Raw genomic sequence first — 22,903 nt, 5'->3', positions numbered from 1 at the left:
AAAGTCTCAATACATTTCAGATATAGATCGTGATCTCATTTTGTCCCCAAATACATATAATCTCAGAAAAATGTGTTTTCATAATTATATGTATCGTGTTCTCTTTTAAAAGTTCCCTCTTGAAATCTTTAATCCTTTGCAATATATCCTTAAAATTAACTTGTAGCAAGAAAACCTTCCCTGTTCTCCATTTCCTCAATATTCAATGAAAAGTTTAAAACAGGCTTTCTCCATTTGCCTTGACAGAGCATGTTCTATGATTCCATTAAAATACACTGCATTTTAATAGTTTTTCCATCCTCTCTTCAATGTTTAATCATTAGTCTCATATTGACCAGGTGACATTTGTTTAGCACATTCTGTATATATATTTACAGACTCTAAGATGGGGGATAGGGATGGAGAGAAAGAGTAATGAGGTCAGGCTAACAGCACAGGAGACCAAGATCTCATCAGATAAATGAGAGCATGTTGTTACAGATGTTACAATAGACTATGATGCTGTACAAATAGAAAGGAATTTGTAATTGGAAAGATTAAATTCTATTACTTTGAAGACTGATGGAATGAAGACCAGAGTGGAGAAAAATCATCCACTTAATGAATATAGTTGTACATTTTCCATGTACTTTTCACTCATTTTATTAATTGGAAAATAGAAGAATGCTATAACACAAGGTTTCTCTGAAAATGAATGGAGATAACTTTACATAAACCTTGGACCAAGTTGCATCAAGAGGTAAAAAAATGTAAACAGCAACCAGAAAGAAGTAGATGTGGGCGAATGTAGAGTGTGGACGCAACACAACACAAACTGGAAAGATTCTTTGGGTTTTGTTAGGTTTACAATGCACACTGATGAGGATTAAGGCAAATCTGAGACAGTCTCTGCTACTTTCCTAAGTCTATAACCTTAAGCCTCATTTTGTTTCTCTATAAATTTTGCTATCATAATATATACCTTAAATATTATCTAATCAATATAAAGGGCCTACAATAAATAGTGGCATCAGTTAAATATCACCTTTACATCCCCGACGCTCAAACATTTCTAACCTGATCATAGATAATTTTCTAGGAAGGCTTTCTCAAGTTTTATCCCTTTCTTTTTCACTGACCCACTTTTTTATCTCCTATATGTGTTTATCTTTAATAAATGGACATCTTTTTCTACAATATATATTAATTCTTAAGGATTGTAACCCAAATGGTTAGTGTGAGGAGAAACATGGCCAGAACCCCACCTAAGAGTTTACTCTTTTTTTCTTTCGCTGTTTCTGTCTTTTGTCTTGTTTCTTTTATGACTCATGCTATAATCTAATGGTGGAAATTAGGGATTTTGGAGTCAGAGTTAAATGTTGTAAGGACTGACTCAAAGTTTGGGGGAGCTCATTTTGTGCAATTCTTCCTTATTTTCATTGGTCATGGTAAGAGTGTTTACACCATGGAAATTGGCAAAGGCCTATAAAAAAGATATTTTTTGAGAGAGTTGTTACTAACTTTGCATTATACCAGTGAGTGAGACAGGCTTGTGGTTGAGTCCTGTCCACATAGAAGCTGAATGAACTTCATCACATTACTAATCCCTCTGTGAGCCTCAGCTCCTATATGTATAGAATGGGTACAAATAATAATTATCTCATAGGATTCATAGGGTCATTTCATGAGATAATGTATTGTAGTGTCAATACAATGATGTCAATTGTACGATACATTGCAAATTCTTAAATCTTAGCTAGTAGGATTATTTTTCTTATGAGAGTTTTTTAATTCCTTTGCTAAAGTTAGCACTCAGGTGTATCCAGTTTCTTTCTTTTTCCTAATAATTACTCTCCACTGTTTAGCCAAAGAATATAAGTGTACTGATAGAATATGGTCTTCCTTTCCTTCTAAGGTGCACAGGGCAAGAGCTGCCATTTATAATGACTACTAATCCCAATTTATGGGACCTCTCTGCTGTGTACCTTGGAATCACCAGGGTTCATGAAAAACTAACCTACAGAAGAAAAGCAAAAAACAGCAGAGGAGCCTCAGTATTTTAGTTTAGATATTGAATCATTCCAAATAAGGTTTTCACTATGTGTTTGCCCTTCATTTTACCTCTAACATTTTAAAGACAAGTGTGGTAAGATTAGACATGTTTTTGCACTATATAGATCTATTGTTTAAAATTTTTTGCTTAAAGTCTGAGACGTGTGTGTATGTATGGTGCAACCTTCCTTTTACTCACTAGTTGAAATCTTCTCTGGCCAAAATCACCTTTAAAATTTGACACAAGAATCCCTGTTGTTTTGTTCAGGTGTGGTGCCAAGTTTCATGCCCTGCTGTCACAAGGGTGTACACGGGCTCATGGGGACACTTAAAATGCAGGCCAAGCCTTGGCAAATGGTTTCTTGCATGATTTATTTTTGTTCTATTATAAAAATAGATTCTGTGGTAACCTCTGGGTTGTATGGTGTTGATTCCTACACAGCTTTCACACATGTTCAGTGTCTCGGCAGGATATGAAGCATTTATTGGACAACAGAAAAGGTCTCTCTTCTCCAGTGAGATGGGTTTAAGAATTCTATTGGCATGAGAGGTGAGGAAAAGCAATACAAGCAGACATTTTGCTTAGAATCCTACGTACATGACAGCAAGTCTCACTCCAAGGAAATGTGAGTGGCACACAAAAGTATTTCTTTTCTATTCTCAGAAGAACCATCTACTCTGTAGCAGATGGGAGTATCAAGCTCATTTTCTTAAACATGGAAATGTAACTTAATTATAATACATGGCATTTAAATGGAATATAATGCCAGTACATCTGAGTACAAGATTTGATAAGCTACATCAGCCTATCAGCCCATAGCTGCATTATACCGGTTACAATGATTCACCCTACCCTTCAAAGGAAGGTGAAATGTCCCGTTAATGTTGCTCTATAATTACACCATTGGTGGCAGGATGCTTCTCCCTGTGACAATCAGCTAAAGTTCTCAAGCATGAGATTTGATTACCATTGTTTTTGTATGGAAAGCTAAAACGTAATTGTCATAAAATTACCAGCATCCCTTGTTTAATGTTCAATAGCAATCACATTTTCATATCACATGCACCAGAAGGTGCTTTACTGGATATTGACATCAAAGTCACAGCAATATAAGAAACTTAAAAATGGAAAAAAAAAATCTTCATAGCCATCTTCTTACTTTTCAGAAGATGGGAAACTAACAGTAAGTTTTTATAACTGTATACATATGTAATTTGTGTTTTTCTAATTAGAGAAACTACTTATAAGAGTTATACACAATAACCATGCCTAACAGTTCTCATTTCTTTAGTTTTTACAAAGATGAGAAAAATATTTCATGTGATGATTTTGAGGTATACAAATCCTCAGCATTCATTACATGGTATCCTCTTCCGTAGAGTTTATTATAAAGTTTATTTCTGCTCTGTGAGTGCACTGATATCCAGGTTCTCAATCAAGATATGCAAGGATAACAAAGGTTCCAGAGAGGGGAGGATCCTTCAGCTTGGGTCTTGAATGATGCTCAGTTACACATGATAGAGATGCAATAGTGCAAAAGGCATGAGGTCAAAAGGCAGCATGCCCCACTGTGTTTGTCATCATGCCTCCAGATCCCCCTAATGGTCCCTTATTTAGATTAATGGCATACACATCTTTTCTAAAACTTAAGATAGAAACTTAAGAGTATATCTTAATTGCCAAATTTGCATGTTTTTCACATTCAATCAGTCACAGCATGCCTCAACTCTGCTTCAGAATTGAATACTGATGTTTATTTTCCCTTTTATATCCCCACACTTACTGCCGCCACCAGCCCCTTTCCACTTGTGATCTCTAGTCTTTCTATTTTCTAATCCCTCTTACACACATGTGAGAAATCTTCTTCTCACATGAGAAATCTCACAACATGGAATCTTTCACTTTCCTGCTAAGAAATATCTGATATTTCCGCACTTTCTAAGCTATAAATTTTATATTCTTGAATATTGCATTGAAAGTTCTTTTAGACACTTGTTACAAATCACAGTTAAACCCACTCTCTAAATATAACTTTGACACAATTGACCACATCCAATTCCCACACCCGCCCTGAAATTTCAGTCTCTGCATTCTTCTTCACCTACTTTATCTCTTCCACAAAATTTAATCCAACCTCCGTGAATGAAGGTCTCATCTGGTGTTCTTTCTTACAGGGAGCCATTATTTCCTAATCAAGTGGAACTAACCAATCTCTAAATCACCATGGCATTTATTCTATAACTCACTGTACTCATAAAACCTTATAGTGTATGCACTAACTTATAAATTACACAGAGTAATTTAGATAGTTAAGACTTTCTCCTTGTATTTCTTCCAGGTTCCTACACAATGCCTTGCTCATAATATGTACCTAAACAAAAAGAAGAGACTAACGATGAAGAAAGAATATTACATGTCTTTTTCTTTCTTTTTTTTTTTTTTTTTGCGGTACGCAGGCCTCTCACTGTTGTGGCGTCTCCCGTTGCGGAGCACAGGCTCCGGACGCGCAGGCTCAACGGCCATGGCTCACGGGACCAGCCACTCTTCGGCATGTGGGATCTTCCCGGACCGGGACATGAACCCGTGTCCCCTGCATCGTCAGGCGGACTCTCAACCCCTGCGCCACCAGGGAAGCCCTACATATCATTTTAATAAAAGTTTCTTTGTGGATACATTCAAGATAGGAATCATATATCAATCTATATAGCAACATTTCTCAAACTTTGGTTTCTGAATTCCCATCTTAGAATTACCTAAAGGTGCTGCTACAATTGCAGATTGCAGGATCTTCGTGTAGATTTGCCAATTGAGCATCTCAGAGTGCAGCCTAGAAAACATGCTTCCTTGTTGGTTCTCACACACACTGAAGCTAAAGAAGCACTTATGCTACTTTGCGTATTTCAGAGCTTTATTTTGCATGAGTAATTAAGGTATTAACAGAGACAATGCACCATATAGGATATTATCACTAGCCCATTTGACATTCTAATCAACAATTCTTGTACCTGTTCTAATTTGCACATGTGAAATGTGAAGATATTATTGAAGTATAAATATGCATCACAGGTAAAGAGCTTCCAAAGACATTTTATTAGGCTACTGAGATAAGCATATTAAAATGGTAGGGAAAGCCAAAATATTATTTTATTAAGCATTGGGATTTAAAATAAAGCTTCCTTCTGTAATTTTGATATTGTATATTTTCTTTATTTTTAACTCTACAAAGAATGAATTATCAAAGTTCTAGACATTAGTAATTTTGATCATTTAAAATGAAGTAATGAGTTTGACAATCCTCTGTGACACTGATATTTCCTCTAAATATCTAATGTTGGGAGGGCTTTTCACTTTGCAATCCTCCATTTGAGCCAGAATAGAATAAATGGGAGGCATATTTTAGCCCTGTATGCATGGCCAAGGGGACCAGCTTCTCTCTGATGGCTGCTGAATATTTGACTGACAAGTGCCTGCCCTGCTCTGCAGCCCTGCTTCAACATTTCCAGGGGTTTCTGAGCTTATCTGGGGGACTCTCCCAATCAAGGCAGTTAATTAAGATCATCACACCACCCTTTCCTTATTCTCACACTTATTACTTCATGAGGACCAGTTGATTCTCCCTGGAAGCTGCAGGTAGGGATCTGAGGCAAACTAGAAAGTTAGAGTTTTTTAAAAAAATATTTCTTTAATAATTAGCCAATGGATCCAAATATCATCAGAAAAATTTCCCTTCAAATTTCTCTTAGCATCTGTTCTCCAGACCCTGGAAAATGGCCCAAAATTATGATTAAATATGTGCATAACTGATCCTCACTTTGGAATTTTACTTTTACTTTTGTTCCTGATTCTCTGGAAAGCTCCATTCCTTTCGGAAACCTTTGTCTGAGTTCTTGTTTCACAAGAACTTGAGCGCAAGCTCAAGACCCTCTGAGTTCTTAGGTACGTTGGAAGTCATGGTCAAATGTGACATGAAGTTCAAGCGTGGACCGCTTAGGGTGGTTATGAAAGTTTGTCTCCAAAGATAATAGGAACAGGGGTAATCAGGAAAGGCCAGAAGACCCAGAATTGTCATCTGGACTTGGGAGGAGGTGAGGAGACTGGTCATCACCATAGTGAGAGGTTTTCAGGCTTAAAAGTACAGATCAGGATCCCACATGGTGGGTAAATAAGGGAACAATGCTCTGTTTCCCAAGTTCATGTTAGAAAACCCATTACAATACACAATTTCAATTCATCCTTGTACAAGTACTTTATATAGTACCAGAAACACCGTGGAAATGACATCACTATCTGTGGGTATTAGTTCAACTTGAGAAGAGATTTTGATGTCTTTGACTCTAAAGATCATAATTTTTACTCAGTGGTTATCTTTTTATACCTACTTTCTTTACTTTTATTTTCTTTATTTTTTGGCTTTGGAAAATGAAAATAGTTCTAATTTTCTGATTACAAAGCTAATGTATTCTTCTTATAATTCTAACAGTACATTAAATGTGTAATGGAGAACTTTTAAAAATCATCCATAATTCTATTACCAACTCTTAACATTTTGGTGAGTATTTTTTTTCAATCTCTATCACTATATATGTATATACATATATAATTTTAACAATTATAGAGACTCAATACATAATAATTTATAGACTACCTTTCTTACCTTTCAGTACATTGTTGATTCATTTCCTATAAGCATTGCTGCATACAATTGTATTTTATGCCTATGTAGCATTTCATTTTATCCATTTACCATTCTTGTGTTAGACATCCCAAACACATATTTGTGCATTTATCTGATTACTTAGGATATACCCTTAGACCAGGAATTTTGAGTATCAAAGTCGTTCTTTATTTTCTTAGTAAAGTTTCCCATAAAATTTCCCAAATTGATATTATTAAGATAAGAAGTAGGTAATTATACACATCTAAGCACACACAACTCATATGAGAGAATTCTCATTGGCCAGTGAAGTGGTGTCCTGTGGCTTCAGTTTGATATCAAAAGAAACCTGGGAAGAGATAAGTCAGTGAGTGACCATTATGAACCAAAGGGAGTATAAAATAGCAGTCCCCTGTTTGAATGCACTTCCTTTTCACAAAACAGCACACCTTAAAAATTCCATCCTATCAACCTCATTTTTGTATTCCCTTTATTATTAACACTGCAAATGCATTTACTAAAGGATTAGTATATGCATGTATATGAGAAATTAAGGAAAAGTGACGTGTATCTCATATCACTCAGTAACTCCCTCCCTTGGAGGAAATTCATCCTAGATACCTGCATAACTGCTGTCAGAATCAGCATTAGGATTCCACAGGATTGCAGAAATCACTGATGCTGAAAAAAATCCAAGTGGACTTGTGAAAATGAATCCTTTTTATACTGGTCTTAGCTGCCAAACTGTGCTAGAAACCCATGGCTATTCTCCAGGAATGTAAAAAAGTGAAGCTGTTTATTCGTGGGGCAGGGACAACCTCTAAATTTTCTGGAGGGCCCCAACCAAATTTTCCCCACCTGCCTGACTGGGTGTTGGGCTTTATGTTCTAAAGCACAGTGTCATGTTGCATGGCTTAGTTCCTCTAGCACCTTGTACTAGAAATTCCTTGACTCTTTAATGCTTTGAACGTCTTTGTTCATTACATTCTTCTCTTCCAAAGCTAACAAAAAAGAATCACTTAACCTTCTTTATGTGATGTCCTTGAGATATTTAGGTGCATTTCTCTGTTACTGGACATTTTGAGGCACAAGTCATGTGTCAGTGCCAACATGTCAAGGTTCAGTGCAGTGCTTTAAAGCCTGGGCTCATAAGGAAGATAACCCATGTTATGTTAAATGAATAATAAAAGACACCAACACAGGACCTATAAAAGGTTAGGGGAGCATGCCTAGGATGGGAGCGTTTTTTCGGTTCATTAAATTTACACACACACGCATGCATGCACACAGAGTTAAAGAGAGAACCATGTTTTCAATTCAAAGGTGGTATTTCTCAGTTCTGTATGCTTGATGTGAAGTCTATGGCTTTTGTCAATGTATAAGTTTATCTTACTTAGGGTTTATAGGTAATATTAGAGATAACCATCAATATTATTCAGCGTTTTTTGAATCATAGGGAAGAACATTACCTTATCAGGAAATATAAGTATCTTCTGAAAGGATAGTGTTATCGGATCCATGTATATGGGTAATAAACAACAAAAACAATACTTTCCTTAAGAGAAAATTAAAAAAAAAAAATCAGACACCTTTACAGACTTGGACATAATATCTCATTTTTCTGTTCAGATAATACTGTGAAAACAGTAGCATAATGTTCTTCTGATTTGATGTATTTCAGAGTTAAGTCAAAGTATCTTGAAGGTCAGGAAGGAGGTGAAGATGCCATGTCTCAAACACCTGTGTCAAATGCCCAGTGAGAGGCAGGGCACAGAGGCGCTCCACGTGTCGACGGACCCGGAACTCAAGTCCATGCTATCCCCCCAAAATTATCCTCTTACATTAGAAAAGTTACTTAAATGATTAAAATACAAAATTGAGGAAATGGTCTACTGATCTCCTAAGGTACAACGCATGCTTGACACAGTACTTCACACATAATAATCAATAAATACTTAGGCTTACTATTATTAGCTATTGTTCACATAATATTGAAATAGTACGTTGGGTCCGTGGGGCCCGCGCGGGTCCCGGGGTCAGACCGGCCCGAGCTGGTCCGGGGTCAGTCGCGGCATCCCCGGCCCGGCCGTGGTGCAGTCCTTGTACTTGGTTGAGTCAGCCAACAACCCCCGGTGGCTCCACCACGCGCAGCCCGCGCGCCCTGTCGGAATTAGAAAAGATCCGAAAAGAGAGAAACTACTCCTGGATGGACATAATAATCATATGCAAAGACAAACTACCAAATTATGAAGAAAAGATTAAGATGTTTTACGAGGAGCATTTACACCTGGATGACGAGATTCGCTGCATCCTGGACGCCAGTGGGTACCTTGACGTGAGGGATAAAGAGGACAGGTGGATCCGGATCTTCAGGGAGAAAGGAGACATGACCTCTCTCCTCGCCGGCATATACCACCGCTTCATGCTGAACGAGAACTACCTGAAGGCCATGCGGCTGTTTGTGGGAGACCCTGTGTGGCCCGCGTTTAACCGGCTGGCTGACCACTTCGAGGCCCCTGGGCAGTACCTGGAGTTTCTGTCGCAGACGGCCTAGTGGTGCCCTGGGGCATCGCGCACCCTGGCCCTCCTTGTGAAGGTCCGGGACGTGATGGTAGCAGAAAATCTGTCATATTCTCCTTGCTTTTATGTTGTAGACTTGAGGCTAGGTGAGCTTTCCTCTGCAAGGTTATTTGATCAGAATACGTTTTAATGGAAGTAGCTATAGAACCGGTTTGTACATGGAAGCACCTGTGGAAATCTGGGCGAATCCGCTCATTTTCTCAGATTCAGGATCAGTGGTCAGTGGCCCTGTGTCAGCTCGTGGCTTCAGCTGTGACCCGGTGAGTTTCAGTTCCCCAAACGGAACCACTTGGCTGCCCCCATCTGGACCTGATTCTTGGACTTTAAGTGGATACTAGGCGAGACCATGCCTGCTTTGTGCAGAGGAGTGACTGTGGATGACAGGACTGGGCAGAGAGAAGATGCTTTTCTCCCAAAACACGGAGGAAGCTGGGTGGAGGTGCCGTGGGGGATGAGCTGGCGTGTTAGGGGGACCCTTGCTTGATTATGCCATGTTCTTGTTCAAAATCAAGTAGCTGCCTTCATGCTAAAAAAATAAAATAAAATAATACTTAAATGCTTACTTATACTTACGTTGCTGTTCGTTGTTCATTTCTAGTAAAACAATTGAGACATGTGAGCATTTAGGTAGCCAGTGAGGTCAGAGCTGGGATCTCAACCTATCAGGATGAAATCAAACTGCATGTGGTTTCCATTGCCTCTGTCTGCCTCTGGCTAGACCAGAATGCCTTTGAGGGGAAGAAGCCTGGAATTTGTAAACACTGAAATAGACTTTAAGCTGAAGGACAGATGGAGTGAGGAATTTGAAAACTGTCTTTTTACTTCCCTTCCCATCTTAAGATTCAGGGAGCTCAGAACTAGTTGACAACCCCAAATAGTCAAGGCAATCCTGAGAAAGAAGAACAAAGCTGGCAGTACCACACTTTCTGAGTCCAAGCTATATTATACAGCTATAGTAATCAAGATAATATGGTACTGACATAAAGCTAGACACATAGATCAGTGGAACAGAATCAAGAGTGCAGAAATAAGCCCATGCATACAAGGTCAGCTATTATTTGGCAAGGGATCCAAGCATACTCAGTGGAGAAAAGGCAGCCTCTTTGATAAAATGGTGCCGGTAAAATTGGATATTCACATGCAAAAGAATGGAATTAGACCCTATCTTATACCACTTACATAAATGAACTTGAAATGGATCAAAGACTAAAATGTAAGACCTGAAAGCATAAAACTCCTAGGATGAAACAAGAAAAAACTCCTTGACGTGGGTATTGAAAATAAATTTTTGGATTGACAGCTAAAGCACAGGCATCATAATAAAGTAAACAAGTAGGACTTGTCATTTCTTCATGTATGGTTTTCCACAGCTGAGTGTCTGTTTCAGGAAAATCACACTGCAGTGGTCAAACTCCCTTACAGCTGAAACCCACTGCAACATCAGCAATAATAACAAAACTTCGAGAATTATTGATGTCTTATCTGAATAGATCTAAGGTTTGTAAGATGGACGGGAGAAAGCGCTGAAGATGGCCCGTGCATTGCCATTCTTCCTTAACAAGCATTGTGACCTGGCCCATCGTTTCCCAGGTCAACAAACCGCGAACCAAGGTTCTAACAATTTGCTTGATTTCTACTGATAGTTTCCACTCCCCCACAACTTTTTTTTTTCTTTTTCTTTTCTTTTTTTTTAAAGCTTAGTGTGGTATGCATTTCAGAAACTGTTGTCTGGAAGAAGTCTGAACCTACTGCCCACACAGGGCAATTCTCAGCACTAATTGTTACTTAAAGACAAGTCTGAGTCTGGCTGCCAGCTTGGTAATAAAGTCCTCCTGCCAGGAGTAGGTGAACAATAACCAGGACAAAGTTAGGACAGCTGTCTTTGCACTTATTCCCCTGTGTTTAGCTCCCATCACTTCCTCATTCTTTCTTATTAAGAGGCGATAAGGGGAGAATCACTTATTACCCAGTTTGGCATAAAATTCGGTTACATTGTTTCTGTTGATTCCCATGGACTTTCCTCAAATTCTATGAAAATGTCCACTGGATGCTCATCCTTCCTTATCCAGGAAGCCGTGTTTCTCTCAGCACCGCCCTCTATTGACAAAAGGGTCAAGACCTATGAAAGCCTTGATGTTTTACATTCTTTGCAAGCTAACAAATTAACTGCCACAGTTTCATTGGTGCTATTAGAAGAAACAAGAGTTCTGTATCAGAGACAAATGATTTTATTACTGCAATGGTGACAGCCAGAACACCAGATATTTTCTTTGCTTTGCACTGGTTTTTCCAGCCCCCATTCCCACAGTGACATAAAGAACAGCAAGTGACATCTTCACCCACAGTAAATTATATTACAGGAGAACAACTGAAATTATTTGTTATGGGAACTAAGCATGCCTACCCTTCACTTTGGAGGAAGACGTCAACTTTATTATATTGACATTATTCATGCTTATCCTTTGTTCTGGGGAAGACACTATCTCTATCTTCTAAAGCTCTCCACTATACAAATACTCTTGAAAATATAGTGTTGAGCAAAAGGCAACCAATGCTCTGAGAAAACGAGAGATTTATCTCCCAACAGTGTACAACCGTTTTCTTCTTTCTGTTTTGTTGAGATAATTTGTGTTTGACATCAAAATGTAATCATACGGAAGGAGAAAACTATGACAATTTTTAGGTTGAAAAGATCTGTTTTATCACATTATATTTTTCTATATTCTGAAGAACAATGTTTTCCCCATTTGTTCAAATGAAAAATTTTTGATGTGATGTAGAAGAGATGATTAGTCATGGAAGAAACATGCACCCAGAAGTTAAGGCAGCTGAATCATAACTTGTTGCACATGGACACTGTGTAAGAACATTAAAATGAATTGTCATCTGTATTCTTGATTCACAGAAAGTCCCACAGAACATCATACCTTAGATTAACATCTGTTACTGCTACTTTTTTAAAGTTATTCTAACTGTAATATGTTATTGCTGCCAACTCAAATAAGAGTGTAATAACTTCAGGATATTATATGTAATCCCCATGGTAACCAAAACAATTTTACAGAATACACACTAAAGGAAATAATAAGGGAATCAAAACATGTCACTACAGAAGTAATCAACCACAAAAGTAGGCAGGAATGGTAGAAATGAGGGACAAAAACACTGTAAGACATACAGAAAACAAATGGCATAATGACAGAAGTAAGCTCTTCTTTATCAGTAAGTACTTCAAATGTAAATGGATTAAACTTTCCAATAAAAAAGCAGATATTAATAGAATAAATTGAAAAAAAATGATCTAAATATATTCTGTCTACAAGAGACTGAATTTAGATATAAAGACACACATATGTTGAAAATGAAAGGTTGGAAAAAGATATTTCATGTAAGTAGTAACCAGAAGAGAACTTGGCTAGCTATACCAATCATAGACAGAATAGACTAATTTAAACCCTGCAAGATACATTTTGACCTTTTAATTTCCATACCTGTAGAATGGTAAGTTTTGTATTGTTTTAAACTAGGAAGTTTGTGATAGTTGGTAACATCAGCAATAGGAAACTAATTTAAAAAATGCATGTAAGTTTGCAATTACCTCAAAAAAATGAATGTATATAAATTCATCCTGTAAATCAACCTATATTCTAAGATCTATTTCATAAAAGGAGCAGCAGGACCAAATGTTTTAGAAGAGGATTTTAAACAAATTATTAAAAACCAGACCATTTTGACAGATTTTAACTTTCCTTTTATCCTTAATCTCCATTATTAAAGACTGATTTTCTAATTTTCATTATTATATAATATAATATAATAATATAATAATTATTTTAATGTAATATAATGTCATTATATAATAATAATTAATATGTTATATTATATATAAATAATATATAATATGAAATATATATAAATATGTTATATATCATAATATACAAATATATATTGATATATACATAATATATAAATGCATATAATATAAATACATAGATTATATTTTATATATGTATGTATATACTATATGTATATGTATATAATATACATATATTATATGTATGTATATTATATATGTATATAGCATATTATGCCTATATTATGTATTATATATACATTATATAATACATATTATGTATAATTTAAAATATATAATATATATAATATGTATTATATATTATGTATATATATAATATGTATATATAATATAATATATATTAATATATGTATCATTTTATATATTATATCATATATATTATCTTATATATTGTATATAATGCATATTAATTTTAATATTAATATACTATATGTTATATATTCTATATTATGTATTATGAAATAATATATATTTATATTAAATATATTTATAAAAATAAATATATATATTATAAAAAATGTATAATGATTATTTTAAAGTCCTTAAAAGAAGTATATATTTCATGGAATCGTCTACATGAGAAATCAAGAATGTATATTAAATGAAGAAATTTAAAACTTATGTACTTAAGGGAGAGCTTACATGATTATATAAATCTTAGAATAAATCTATTATACTTTCTATTTTTTATTTATTACAAAAATTTAGGAGAGTAACTATATTATAGGCACATAATTTTGTAGATTTTTCCTGATTAAAACATTAAGTAAGAATAACCTTTCTTATAGAAGCTCAGAAGATGAAAATATAAAGCCTGTTTGCGTGAGTTCTCTTGATGCTTCCGAATGAAACCTCTCTAAATTTTTAGCCAGCATACAGATTAGCTCTTCTATGTATTTATTTGCTTACCTATTTTTTCCCCTTGTAGTTGGGAAGCCTTATCCTGTAGGGTAGAGTCTGTTTTGTCTAGTTAAGTATCTTAGGACAACTGACACAAATTATATTGCTACATGCAGAAAACTTCCTCCCTGGGTGTGCTTTAGGGTCTTTTTGGATATTCTGTTTCCTAGTTTCACTAACACTAAAGCAGCTATGGCAGCCACACTCTCTTGGTTCCCCCAACACCTTATAGCTCTGGAAACTATAATTAGGGAGGAAGGAAGGAAGGAAGGAAGGAAGGGAGGAAGGGAAGGAAGGAGGAAGGGAGGGAGGGAGAGAGGAAGGGAGGAAAGGAAAAACAAAGAAAGGAAGGAAGGGGAAGGGAGGGAAGGGAAAGGGAAGGAGATGGAGGAAAGTTGAGGGAGGAGAGAAAGACAGAGAGAGACAGAGAGGGAGAAATGTGTCGCTGCAGATCCCTGATGTAGAGAGAATGCAGTGGTATTTCTTGTTGCAACCAGGACTAACAGCTGGCCTTAGTCTCTTTAGGGATGTAAATGCAATTTATTTCTGTGGCATATAATCCCTACAACCTTCTGCTCTGTTCAACCCAAGGATTCCTTTAGTCCCCGTCTTGACAGAGTTCTTAATGACAAATCTATGTACTTGCTTAATTTGTCTCTGAAAGCTCTTTGCTTGAGCACAGATACCAATTTGTATCTGTACCAATGCCAAAGACAAATTGGTGGATCCTTTACATAGGCAAAGTCTTTCATTTAGACCATAAATATTTATTGAGCCCCTACTGTGTGTTTGTTAGGGCTGAGTGCTGGGGATACAGCATGAGCCCAAATTACTCTTCTTACAGAGTTTGTGCTCCAGTTGACACATGTATTTCTACATAGTTTTTGTCAATATTTTTTTTGTGTGTAATGAGAAGTTCATCATTATCAGGGGCACTGCATAATCAACTTTACTTCAGACACAATGAATAACCTTGAATTAAAAAGCAAAGCAGTATTTTATTGAGTAGCTTTTTTTTTAACAGTGTGCTAAACTTTTACAAACAATTATTTAACACTCAAAACCAGTATTTATTAACTTCCTCACTTTATAGAGAAGGAAAGTGATTCTGAGACAGGTTAAGAAACTTGCACAAGAGTAAAGGGTAAGGGTTTCCCTGGTGGTGCAGTGGTTGAGAGTCCGCCTGCCGATGCAGAGGACATGGGTTCGTGCCCCGGTCCAGGAAGATCCCACATGCCACAGAGTGGCTAGGCCTGTGAGCCATGGCCGCTGAGCCTGCGCGTCCGGAGCCTGTGCCCCGCAACGGGAGAGGCCACAACAGTGAGAGGTCCGCGTACCGCAAAAAAAAAAAAAAAAAAGAGTAAAGTGTAAGTGACTAGTAGGAATTCAAACTCAGTGGACTAGATTTGAGATTTGGCTCTTTGCACCAGAGGTAACTATGGCCCCAGATCATTGCTCAGTTTCGCAATGTATTTGTCTTTCTTTCTCTACTCTCTTGTATACACTGTGATTGCCTTGTAGGGATCTATTTATTACCCTATGTTACCCTATGTTACCCTATTACCCTATTTATTACCGTATGTTCTTTTTGATGTATCTAATTGCTCAAATGCAAACACAAACTGACTGGATTAGTTCTTTTTGATGTATCTAATTGCTCAAATGCAAACACAAACTGACTGGATTAGTAAGAAGGCGCCTAAGCTCGGTGAACGCTCAGGGACCATTGGGATGAATTCAGTGGGGTGGCATCCTCGTATACCTATCTCTCTGCTTCCCTCTTGGTAAAAATTAGTCTCTTGAGGAGAGGAAATGTTGGATGTGTCCCTGGAAAAAAGATGTGGGGAGCAGGGAGCATCTTTATGTAAATACAAACTATTGCTACTTCTGGGTGGATTAAATGAACTCTTAGTTTCTTTTTAAGTCAAAGGCTTTTCATCATATCAGCTAGGAAGTATCTAGGGGATTTCTGCTAGGTCACGTGAGCAGAATATATGCTACTTGTGCCTTATGTTCCGGTCCCCTTTCTTTATATGAATCGTTATATTCTTCATATAAGCAGACAGGCAAGTCCAGAATATGTTCTCAGGGCATTATTTAAAACTTTTCAGTTGACTTCATTGCAGTCCTAATTACAATAGTCATGACATGGAAGCAACCTAAATGTCCATCTACAGATGAATGGATAAAGAAGATGTGGTACATATACACAATGGAATATTACTCAGCCATAAAAAAGAATGAAATAATGCCCTTTGCAGCAACATGGATGGACCTAGAGATAATTATACTATATATATACACACACACATATATATACATACATATATATATATATATATATATATATATCTGAATAACTTTGCCATACACCTGAAACTAACACAACATTGGAAACTAACTATATTTCAATTAAAAATAAAACACTTTTCAGTTGAAAAAAATTGTTAATATACTAGTGGAGTAAAACAAGAAGCAAATCCAAATGGTTATTGGGCCTATGATAAAGCAAGTAAAAGGTAGTTAAGATGGCAAAGAAAGTAAGGCAAGATTCTGGGCACTCTGAAAATGTAGAAGAAACTAAAATAACCCATAACAATTCTTATCTTTGTGGAGACAGCCCTTATGTTCACAACTTGATTGCTAAATGACACAAATAATATGTGACATAGTCAAAAACAATATGGAGAGTCAGACTGAGCATTATCTCGATAGACTAAAAGTTCCAGAAGCTATTTTATATTTTCAAAAGAACAATGCTGATATTTGAGAATGAAAAAAAAAAAAAAATGGACACATTTGAAATGCATTCATTCATATAGAAACTAAATTGAAATATACAAAATAGAAAAATGAAATTCAGATTGTATTTATTTAAATCTTAATCATTGATTGTTTTTAAGTTCTAAATTAAAATGCTGTTTCAAATTCTTTGGTATTTTAAAAACTAGAATACTAAACATACAGGTTTCCCCTGCGATCAGAAAGTAGGGTGTTCCTGGGAGAACTTCCATGAGCCCAAATGATGTAAAGCAAAGAAGCAGTTCCCTTAGGACACATTTTGCTAATGGATGCACAAAATAAGTTCAGATAAAGCAGAGATGCTCACACAATTCAAAGCAATGGTGGCTGGATATTGAGATGCTGAGTGTAGTTCCCAGGGAAGGAGCTTGGCGGCTCTAGGTGTCGGCTTCACATCAAAAGCTGAACAATGCTATTTTCACCTTTTTTCATAAAAGTGAAATCCTCTTTGGATTTATTCTCCTTAGCAAAAACAGGTACTTTAATAAAAGTAGGTCTTTCATAAAAGTGAGGTGGTGTAAAGCAAACTTTCAAAAAGTGGGCTTTACCTATATTACTTAGAGAGACTAAAATCACATATTCTAAATTTTGAACTCAAATTTACAGTACAAGGTAAAAATAGCTAATATTCTCAGTCAGAGATTGTCTTCTAGGAAATTCTTACATTTAATTTCAATATCAAGTAAAATTAAATGCAATAAAATCAATTGATAAGGGTAGTGCTCAGATAAAATTATTTTCCACTTTGAGATTTAATTTTTCCCTAAGTTCTTTAGCTAAGTTGGTTAAACTTTAAGCAAAATCCAGTTTCCCCTCCATCATGTTTTACATTAATGATGTTTTACACTGGTGATGTTTGTGTGCCTTTCCGGAGTCCACGTGAACACGCATTCTTGAAGGAAAAACAATGTTTGCTAAGATGTTCTCACACCATTGTGAGAACTGTATTCAGTAAGACCCAGAGGATTCAAGTTTGTGTTCTGTGTAATATGCTATTTGAGATATGGTTCTTAACTAAGGGTCTACCTTGGCTAGAGGAGAGCTTGTTTGCTGAAATATTAAGAAATATTAAACTGGGGAGATAGACACAGAGGGAGAGAAGGGAAAGGATTACAGAAATGGAGAGGGAGACAGAGAGCTTCTCAAATATTATACAACTCTGTTTACTGTTGAAAATCTGCCACATGGAAAGAAGAATGGAACACAGCACACTGACAGTTTCTTTTATTAATAGGCCCAGTAAAGATAACTTGAAAGATGTTTTAACCATTTTAAGTGTAAAAGCTTAACAAGAATGGTGGGCTATTAATTGAAATAGAATTATATTGATGTGTGGGTTTCATTTATTTAAAATAAGTAAACAATTAGGGCCAGTGGAAGAGTTTGTGAGGATAAATCCCGATAATTTGTTTAAAAATAAATGTCAATTACCTAACCATACCAGATGTTTTCAGAATGTAATTCTCACATTGAAAATCTTTATACTTATTTTCTCTCTTTGAAAATCTTATTTTTATTAAAATTCAAGTGTATTTTCCATAAATCAGTACAGAAAGAAGCAAAATAATAGTGATAAGCTCTCTGCTTCATTTCCTCCTCTTGATGCGAACTGTACGTTTTATCGCACCAAGAAAACAGAAGCAATTACAAGAGGAATCCACAGTTTCCACCACACCATCATCCACTACAGGCATATGAGCTCATCAACTTGGCCTTCCCTCCTGCTTCTTCAGGAGAGCTCCTAATGTTCCAATCTAAAACCAACCTCTCCACTCCAGTCCACTCAGTGGAATGATATCTAGTGATAACATTCTAGCTCCCCGACTCAAGGGCATTGCTCCAAACATAGATAGCTTTCTCTCTTGCATCACCACTTTTTTTTCTGTCTACTGATTCATTTCTTTCAGCATGTAAACGTCTTTTATGAAATAAAAATCTCTGTCTTGTCCACACCTCCTTCTCCAGCCCCTGCCCCATTTTCTCCTTCTTTTTCTGGCCAGTTTCCTCTCAAGGACTGTCTAACCAGTTTTCTGTAATTCCTCTCCCTCACTTCTCTTGAAGCCATTACACTTAAAGCTTTGGAATAACCAAGTGAAACCTCTTGTGATAATATTCCCAAATGACTTCTGTGTTGTTCAATTCAGTAATCAATTCTGAGTCCCAATCAGATTGCTCTCACCTCCTTGTAATGCATTCTTCACAAAGCTCCCACAGTACCACATATGCTCACGCTCACGCCCTTTTATTTATAACATGGTACACACACACACACATACACACGTGAACAAGAACACACATTACAAGGAGAGTTTCCATAACCTTACTGTACCTTTCATATTCTCCTATTCTATTGTAAGGCTGAACAAAAAATGTTTAACCTATCAATTCTTGATAGATATTTTGTTTCCAACTTTTGCCATTAGAATAGGTTGTGAAGGAATGATCTTAAACAAAACGTCATTTTCCTTGCGTTAATGTATTTCCGCCAAGTCAATTCCTAAGTGTTAGATTATTAAGCTAAAGATTAAATTAACCTATAATTTTGATCCCCTCATTCTCTACAGGTATTATGCCAAACTTTACATCCACAACAAAGCATGAGAATATTTGTTGACCACATAACAACATATTTCAATTCTACCCTCCACTTTATATCCTTGAGTGAGCATAATGTGCATCTCTCTTATTATGTAGTAAGATCAGTATCATATCATATTTAAATATCATGGCTATTTACCTCTTTGTGAGCTGTTTTCATGTATTTTTCTTGATCTTCTTTTGGAGCATTTGTTTTCCTGATGATTCCCTAGAACTCTTAATATTTTAAACAGGAATCATCTCTTGGTGATATATTTGAACATATTTTCCCCTTAGTTTGCCATTTTATCTTAATATTGTCAATGGTGTTTTTTCTTTCTTTTTTTTTTAACATCTTTATTGGAGTATAATTGCTTTGCAATGGTGTGTTAGTTGCTGCTGTATAACAAAGTGAATCAGCTATACATATAAATATATCCCCATATCTCCTCCCTCTTGCGTCTCCCTCCCACACTCCCTATACCACCCCTCTAGGTGGTCACAAAGCACCCAGCTGATCTCCCTGTGCTATGCAGCTGCTTCCCACTAGCTATCTATTTTACGTTTGGTAGTGTATATATGTCAATGACATACGTACTTAAGCACTTTGTATTCTTTGGGTCAATTGTAAATGGTATTGCATCTTTTATTTTCCTTTCCTCTTGTTTGTTTTCAGTATATAGAAATGAAGTATACCTTCCTGAAAAGGAAAGAGAGCAGGAAGGAGTGGGCAGGCAGGGGGAGGCAAGGGTTTTGATATCAACGACCTCAGCGTGGGCTCTGCAGAATAAGGACTGGGGTTCTGGGGATTTGGCCGGTGTGGGGGCTGCAGCAATGTCAGAGTCCCATGCTGGGGTAGAACAAGGGTTCTGCAAGATGAGAACAGATATGTAGACTTGAGTCTCAGAAGGTGGATAGCAGGGTCCTGAATCTTAGGAGCCAAAGGGGCCAGCCGGCTAGGTGTCATTCGGGCTAAATTAAATGCTTTGGGCGCGTGCACTCTAGTGTTCTGGAGGATTGCCCGAGGCCCCAGGGGGGGGCTTCATCCAGCAGTCCAGCTGAGCATCTGCACCCTGGGGTGACACTGTCCCTGTGGCTGGGTGGGCGACAGACCCGCAAGGCTGGACCTCAGGCCCAGGGAGGAAGGGGCACGGATGCGGGGCGAGCCTGAGCGGCAGAAGCCGGCGTGACGTTGCACCAGCCTGAGGCGCCGTGTGTTCTCCCGGGGAAGTTGTCCCTGGATCACGGGACCCTGGCAGTGGCGGGCTGCACAGGCTCCCGGGAGGATCGGTGTGGATAGTGACCTGTGCTCGCACACAGGCTTCTTGGTGGCGGCAGCAGCAGCCTTAGCGTCCCATGCCCTTCTCTGGGGTCCGCGCTGATAGCTGCGGCTCGCGCCCGTCTCTGGAGCTCTTTTAGGCGGTGCACTGAATCCCCTCTCCTCGTGCACCCCGAAACAATGGTCTCTTGCCTTTTCGGCAGGTCCAGACATTTCCCCGGACTCCCTCCCGGCTAGCCGTGGTGTACTAACCACCTGCAGGCTGTTCACGCCGCCAGTCCTCTCCCTGCGCTCCGACCGAAGCCCGAGCCTCAGCTCCCAGCCCCGCCCGCCCCGGCGGGTGAGCAGACAAGCCTCGGGCTGGTGAGTGCTGGTCGGCACCGATCCTCTGTGCGGGAATCTCTCCGCTGTGCCCTCCGCACCCCTGTTGCTGCGCTCTCCGCCGCGGCTCCGAAGATTTGCCCCTCCGCCACCCGCAGTCTCCGCCCGCGAAGGGGCTTCTAGTGTGTGGAAACCTTTCCTCCTTCACAGCTCCCTCCCACTGGTGCAGGTCCCGTCCCTATTCTTTTGTCTCTGTTTATTCTTTTTTCTTTTGCCCTACCCAGGTACGTGGTGAGTTTCTTGCCTTTTGAGAGGTCTGAGGTCTTCTGCCAGTGTTCAGTAGGTGTTCTGTAGGAGTTGTTCCACGTGTAGATGTATTTGATGTATCTGTTGGGGAGGAAGGTGATCTCCACATCTTACTCTTCCGCCATCTTGAAGGTCTCTTGTCAATAGTGTTTTTAACACACAGAAAGTTTGTGGGTTTTGTTGTTGTTGTTGTTTTTTCATGTTTTCTGTTTTAATGGGGCCATCATTTTCTTTGACGGCTTCTGGACTTGTGTGTCGTAGTAGAAAAGTTTTCCCCATTTCAATGTCATAAAGAAGTTTTCCCAAATTTTCCTCCTCAATATGATGGCTTCATATTATATATTTAAATTGCTCATGCAGTCAAGAATTTATTTTGTTACATGGCATGGTATATAAATCTCATTTTGTTTTAATTTCCAAATTACTATCCGGTTATCTTTACGTCTTGTATTGAATGATTTTGTATGCACAATTATCATACCATAAATTCCTATCAGTAATTGTGTATAATTCTGCAGTTTTGCTATAACTGGTTGGTCTTCGCCTCTTTTTGTACATGGGTACAACACTATTTTGATAGTTTGCTTACTAATATGTCTTCATAGTTGATAGGGTTAGTCCTAGTTATTGATCTTCTTTTTCACAATTCTCTGACTGTTCTTTTTTAATTATATTTCCATATAGATTTTAGGATCAGATTTTCTAGTTCCAATTTTAAGACACCTTTGTTATCTACATTGGGATTTTATTGAATTTATAAATTAATCTTTATAAAAAGGAAATTTTTATGCAAAATGATGTATTTAAATTTATTTCACTTTCATCCTTCAGTAGTTTTTTAAAAATATTTTCTTGAATTATAATTTGTATTTGTTTGATACCTTACTATTGATAAAGCTATAGATTTAAATACACTAATTTTTAGCAATTTATTGGATTTCTTTTTAAGCAAAATTCTCATATCTTCAGCAATTTTCATACTCCAATACCTTTCATTTTTCTAGTTTGATTGTCTAAAATTTCCAGTGAACATTCAATAGCTGTGGTCAGCATCAGTGTTTCATTCTTCTTTCTGACTTTCACGGGACTTTGCTTAATGTGTCCCCATTAAGCAGATTACTAGCTTTGGGTTAACAGGTATATTCTTTCATGTTATGGGCATATCCATTTGTCCTTAACAATGTGCACACAATATATTTATTGTATTTACATTTTTTTAAATTAAATCAGGGATCTTTGTTTAATTTTGTCACAGACCTTTGGGCATCTTTAGGTATATTTGATTTTAACTGTATTAAAATAACAGATTTCTTAATATTGAAACTTCCATTCACTCTTGGAAGAACTTCACTCGTTCATAACTGTTTCTGTTCTCTATCCCTCTCTCTTGCTCTCTCTCTCTTTTGTTCTTTACTATTTTGAAACAATATTTCTTATGAAAATTGATATGTTTTATTTTGTTCTGTCTTTCCTACTCTTGTATGACTTTAGTATAAATATTATTATAATTATTTCTTATAGAGATGCCCATATTGCAAAATGTATATATAGTAACATACAATAATTATAGATATTATA

At 37.2% G+C, this 22,903-nt stretch overlaps 1 pseudogene; it reads left to right on the top strand.

Annotated features, from left to right (window-relative positions):
- The window catches only part of LOC101276143 (acireductone dioxygenase-like), a 34,985-nt pseudogene extending 25,745 nt beyond the window's left edge, over nucleotides 1-9,240 (top strand).
- Nucleotides 9,241-22,903: the final 13,663 nt, after the last annotated feature.

The sequence above is a fragment of the Orcinus orca genome, chromosome 9, assembly GCF_937001465.1.
Source record: "Orcinus orca chromosome 9, mOrcOrc1.1, whole genome shotgun sequence".
Classification (NCBI taxonomy): domain Eukaryota; kingdom Metazoa; phylum Chordata; class Mammalia; order Artiodactyla; family Delphinidae; genus Orcinus; species Orcinus orca.
This window is presented reverse-complemented; position numbering and strand designations above follow the sequence as displayed.